We start from the raw sequence: 6000 nt of genomic DNA, 5'->3' as shown, positions 1-6000 counted from the left end.
TGGTAGCAGAGGAAAAAAATCAAATAAAAACAGGGATTTATCAAAAAAATTCTTAAGTTAACATCACCAAAAAATACAAATTTCTGTAGTAGAGGTGAATTCAAGTTCCCAAAAGATGGGCTGGAGGTAGAGCGTGTGTGCTCTCTCTCTCTCTCTCTCTCTCTCTCTCTCTCTCTCTCTCTCTCTCTCTCTCTCTCTCTCTCTCTCTCTCTCGCTCGCTCTCGCTCTCTCTCTCTCTCTCTCTCTCTCTCTCACACACACACACACACACACACACACACACACACACCTGCACACACAACTGAAACAGGAACACACATGGAAGTAAATATAGCTGCCTAGAAAGGTCTGAAAGGAATTTCTTCCCAAATATGTGTCTCTGATAGGCTGATTATTTTAAATTCAAGGAATTCAAAGAGCTGGTCAAGCTGACTTTGAACCATGATCCTCACAGCTCAACATCTTGAGTAGCTAGGATTGCAGACATGAGCCACTCATGTCTGGCAAGCAAAAGCAAGTCTTAAAAATGTTTATATATTTTCAAACAATTGTATCACAATCATGTCTTCATATCCAAATATTGACCCCCTAGGTATAGGTTGTAGACGAAATTCCATAAAACTCAGGATGCAAGTGACCAGGTTGTCAGTCATTCCTGACTGAACTGCATGCAAGGCCTATGCTTACCCCATGTCAACACTGAGTAATGATAATATATCCCGTCTTTGTCCCCACAGACTTAACATTTACTTAAATCAGAGATATGCATCCATACAGCTGCAGATATTCCTGCACAGAAGTACCAGAAATGGGTCCTCTGGGACAGTGATCCCTAAGACTTGAGCTCAAGCAGTCAGCTACCAGGGGTTGTGGCTCCCGTTCGGTCAGAATGAAGGTTAAATCAAAGGGCATGTCCTTGTACACAGGGGCTCTATAACCTTGCATCAGCTCAAGGTCACCAGTTGATACTCTGAGAAGGTAGAGCATTCAGTCAGGAAGATGGACCATAGCGACAGCAAGAATTGTCTTGAGAATATAGGAGCTCTGTGCCATTAAAGTACATAACAGAATTCTAGCTTGCATAGGAATTTGAGTAAGACAGTGCTTCAGGCAGGGAAGTCTAACTGCCTTTCTCTCCGCTAATCCTATTACAAGGATTGATAGGTAACAAAAATAGGGAGAATTTTCATCAGGCCTGAGCTGCCATCAAACATAAAATAAATAAATGAATAAACTTGAAAGATTTGTAAATTATATTTTATTTCCATCCAGGGGAAAATAAAGAGGCATGGCTGAATCTCCAGAGGGGTATCAAGACGGCTGAGAAAACAGAGTCTAAAAAGGGCATTCGTTCACAAGTAAATTCCAAAAGTGAATTTGGGAAGGAAAAAAATATTCTGATTGAAATATGCAGATGCCGGAGACAGAGGCCAACTGAGAATGGAGAATAGTAGGAAAATACTCTCCTGAACTTAGCACAGGAGGGAGAAGAAAGGAAGAACATCAAGCCCAAGATAGTGACACAACTATCCTCCCAAGACCAAAGTTCTGTCTGCACAGAGTGGCAACAAAACCCAATCCTCACTTTTCATGACAGACATGAGCTCTTTGTCTATGAAGATAGTAGCTGCTCGGTACCAGTGGCTCACGCCTATTGTCCTAGCTACTCAGGAAGCTGAGATCTGAGGATCACAGTTCAAAGCTAGCCAGGGCACAGAAGTCTGTGAGACTCTTATCTCCAATTGACCACCAGAAAAACTGGAAATGGCAATGTGGCTCAAGTGATAGAGTGATAGCCAAGAGCTGAAAAGCTCAGATACAGAGCCCAAGCCCAGAGTTCAAGTTCCACAACTGAAAAAAAGGACAAAAATCAGCCACTGGATGCAAAGCACAGTCACATCTCCATAGAGATTCTTCTCTTTTGTATCCATGGAGCTCTCTCTCACTAGACAGCATCCTTCTATCACTACCTGCCTCATTCTTGGACTTCCAGCTCTGTAGCTACCTGCAGAAGTGTGACTTTGTACTTTGCAGCCAATGGCCAGCCTCTTTATTGACATCTGATAAGTTTTGCAATCTTTTATGACATTCAGTACATAATAAATAATAATATACTGCCAGATGATTTCGATATGACAGTTGCAATGATGAACCACTCAGGAGGAAGTAATAACCATGAGTATATAGAAAAACAAACAAAGGAACAATCTGCCCAGCTACACCTAAAAATAAATCTAGGAACACAGATTCATTAGAGAAGGGGGTATTTTGTTGACAACTCTGTAGTTATAATAGAGGCATTTAAACCTTTCTTTTCTCTCCTCAATGCAGCTTCATTGTGCTATGCTAGCACACTTGTCAGCCTTTCCCTTGCACTCAGATGGAGGCAAAGAGGGCCAGCCACACCGGTGCCACGGAGAATGAGTACATGGTCCCCTTGTCATAGTTTGTGACTTGAAGCTGTGACTCACAGTATTATAGCTAAAGGATGTAGTTTCATTCTGAATGCAGCAAGCCAGCAGTTAAGAGACACAGAAATGGACAAGAATGAAATAATGGGGTGTGTGATTTTTTTAACAGACCCTAGTCAATAAATGGGATGTATTGTACATTTTTTTTGGTCTCAGAAAGGGAATATCACTGGATGTCTGAATGTCTATCAGCAATAAAACATACAGTGCCCCAAATTGGATTCTGTTAAAAGAGGAAAGATATACAGTCTGATTCCACTTATAGAACAAATCTTGAAATGACAAAATTATAGTGATGGAGAAGAGAGCAGTTGCTGTGCCAGGGTTTAGGTCTTGGGGAAAAGTGGTTGCACGAAGGCAGCAGGAGAGAGACATTTTGTAGAGATGGAAGAGTTTTTATCTTGATGATGATAGTGGTAACACAAATTCAGAAGGGTGGTGCTCTTCTATAATACAACACACCAACCACACCACTCCACAACCCCTACCATCAAACACTTATGTCAATTATATGGTTTCAGTAATATATTTTGGCATATAAGATCTAGTTGTTGAGAAAATTTGAAAGTCATACTTGGAAATGTTTTTCCAACTTCTCTGAGTTTTAAGTTAGTTTAAGATAAACTATTTTAGAGAGAAAGAAGGAAAGCAAGAAGGAAGGAAGGAAGGAAAGAAGGAAGGAAGGAAGTTGAGAAGGAGGGAGGGAGGGGGGAGGGGAAACCCCAACATAGCACTGACTACCAAACCAAGATAACCCATGGCAAGATTGTTTTAGAATTGTGTAATGCAAATAGGAGCAATGGATTGAGAATGAAGACCAGAATTCAGGGTACTGCCAACATGGTAGTGTGTTTATGTGATATTACCTAGCATCCCTGGGTCTGAATGCAGTTCAGATGTAAGCTTGAAGTCGGCCCTTAGCACATTCTGAGACCTCCCAGCAAAGCCTTTCAATTCTGGGATAAACAGCTTGATACACACATGCTTTAGTCCTGAAGAGACTTCATTAAGTTGTTGTTGTTGTTGTTGTTATTTTTGTAGTTACTATTGCTGTCATTTGGCCTTGAACGCCCAGACTTCAAACAACAGCCTTTAGGTCAGTGTAGGTCCAATCATCCAAGAATAGGGGAGACTATCATTATCTTTTTCCATCATGGCTTTTTTTTCCAGTTGACCCCAGACAAAGGATGAGAAGGGGACATAAATAAAAACCCAGGGGTTTATGTAACAGTAACAAATAATTCAATATTCATCCCCTTAGAATCCTAGATATAGTGGATAATCTGATAAATTTAAAACTTTCTTCTTTTCATTTTTTGAAATATTTTTTGAAATACTAGTGGTTGAACCCAATATTTTTGTGATACTGAGATTTGAACTCAGGGTCTTGTGCTTGGCTAGGCAAGTGCTTTACCACTTCACCCTCATTCCAATCCTATTTTACCTTAGGTTATTTAACACAAATAAGATCTTGTGTTTTTGCCCAAAACCAGACTAAGACAAAGATCCATCTACACAATCTCCATGTAGCAAAAGCTTCTCCAAGAAAAAAAATACACTTTTCAAACAATGGTAATAAAGTAATTTGGCACTTAATAAGCAAATAAACCTTAGCTTACATATCAAATCTTAAAAAAATTAACTCAGGATCGATTATGCTTATAAAGCACAAAGCCAACATTTTTAAAATGTATTTTAATGTTGGGATAATGTATAGAGGGGTTATAGTTACATATGTCAGGTAGTTGGTGCATTACTTCTTGAACATTGATACCCCTTCTCATGTTTTTGACCCCTTTCCCTCCCTCACCCCCTCCAAATCATCATGTTTCCCCACTTCCCTTCTACATATATTTTTTAATATTAACTCCATGAGGATTTCTTCTAAAAGATGGACTCAGTACTGAGGCTCAAATGGTAGAGCTCTAGCCTTGAGAAAGAAAGATGGACTCAGTAAACTTCAGTGATTCCTTGTGACTAAATTCTGAAATACTGAATCTCATGATTTACAAAAGAAAGCAACAAATCCAACTTCTTAAGAAAAAAAAACCCTAAGTACCAAGGGCCATGAAAAGCTTTAGAATTCTTATTCAAGCCTACATATCCCTGAGCCATAAAAGAAAAAATAGTTGACAAGTTGGACTTTATCAAATTTTACAACATTGGCTCTGAGTAAGACATTATCAGAAGAATAAGAAGACAAGTTACCGACTGGGAGAAAATATATACAAATCACTTATTTGATAAAGAGCTGCTCCGTATAATAAATAAAGAACTCTCAAAACTCAACGGTATATAAATAAACAACACATTGTTTTCTTTTCCAAATGGATAAATCAGTTCTCAAAAACAATTCTCAAAGAAGATACATGGATGGATAGCAAATAATCATATGAAATGATGTTCAATATGATTAGCCGCTAAATGTAAACTAAAATCATGATGAAATACCAGTGCCAACAACTAAATGCCTGAACTATAAACCACTGACAATATCTAGTGCTGGTTAGGGTGTGGAGGGATTTCTCACATGCTGCAGGTGAGAGTGTGAGATAACCACTCTGAAAAATGATGGTTGGGGAGGATTGCGTTTATCTAAAACTGTCATATAGCTGAATGCAGGTGGTTCATGCCTCTACTTCTAGCTGCTCAGGAAGTTGAGAAAGGAGGGTTGTGGTTTGAAGCCAGCCAGGTAAGGAAAGTCTATGAGACTCATTTCCAAATAACCAGCAAAAAGCCACAGGTGGAACTGTGACTCAGGGGGTACAGCACTAGCCTTGAGTGTAAAAACCCAAGTGAGACTGTGATCCTTGAATTTAAGCTCTAATACTAAGGGGTAGAGGGAATAACCTATCATGTACTGACCATTTAGTCTAATATCTTACTCCTGTATGCATCCTAGAGATATTAAAACTCAGTGCTCACACATACAAAAAAATTTGCCTGGATCAGAAAGAACATGGAGAACTTAAAGAAGAGAAGAAAAATAAGAGGGAAGGAGGCAAGGACATGAATGATTGACTGAAAAGCCATTCTGCCAGAAATGCTTGAGTGGTGTACAAGGGAACTTAGAACAAATTTACATCCTCCACCAAATTCTCAAATTCCTCTCCTCTTTTCCAAAAGCCCATAGTGAGATTCATTACTCACACAAAGACATACACTTATTTATGCATATGAAACATCTATTAATCCTCTTCAACCCTCAGTACCCTTTATTTGCCCCTTCTTCAACCTGTTGAACCTCTCCTACATCATTTTTTGTGTATATTCAAGCCTTATTACTACAATTGTCATTATCATCATTTTACTATCATTATAGGCTTATAGCTTTGTGTGTACACAAAACCTACACTTGCTGATCCTGAGGGTTGAACTCATGGCCTGGGCACTGTCTCTAAGTTATTTGTTCAAGGCTAGTGCTCTATAATGTGACCCACACCTCTACTTCCGTCTTTTTAATGCTTAACTATAGAGATAACAGTTTCACAGATTTTCCTACCCTGTTGTGGTTCTCAGACCTTGGCCT

Source organism: Megascapheus bottae, chromosome 3 (genome assembly GCF_031878675.1).
Source record: "Megascapheus bottae isolate mThoBot1 chromosome 3, mThoBot2.hap1, whole genome shotgun sequence".
Taxonomy (NCBI): domain Eukaryota; kingdom Metazoa; phylum Chordata; class Mammalia; order Rodentia; family Geomyidae; genus Megascapheus; species Megascapheus bottae.
This window is presented reverse-complemented; position numbering follows the sequence as displayed.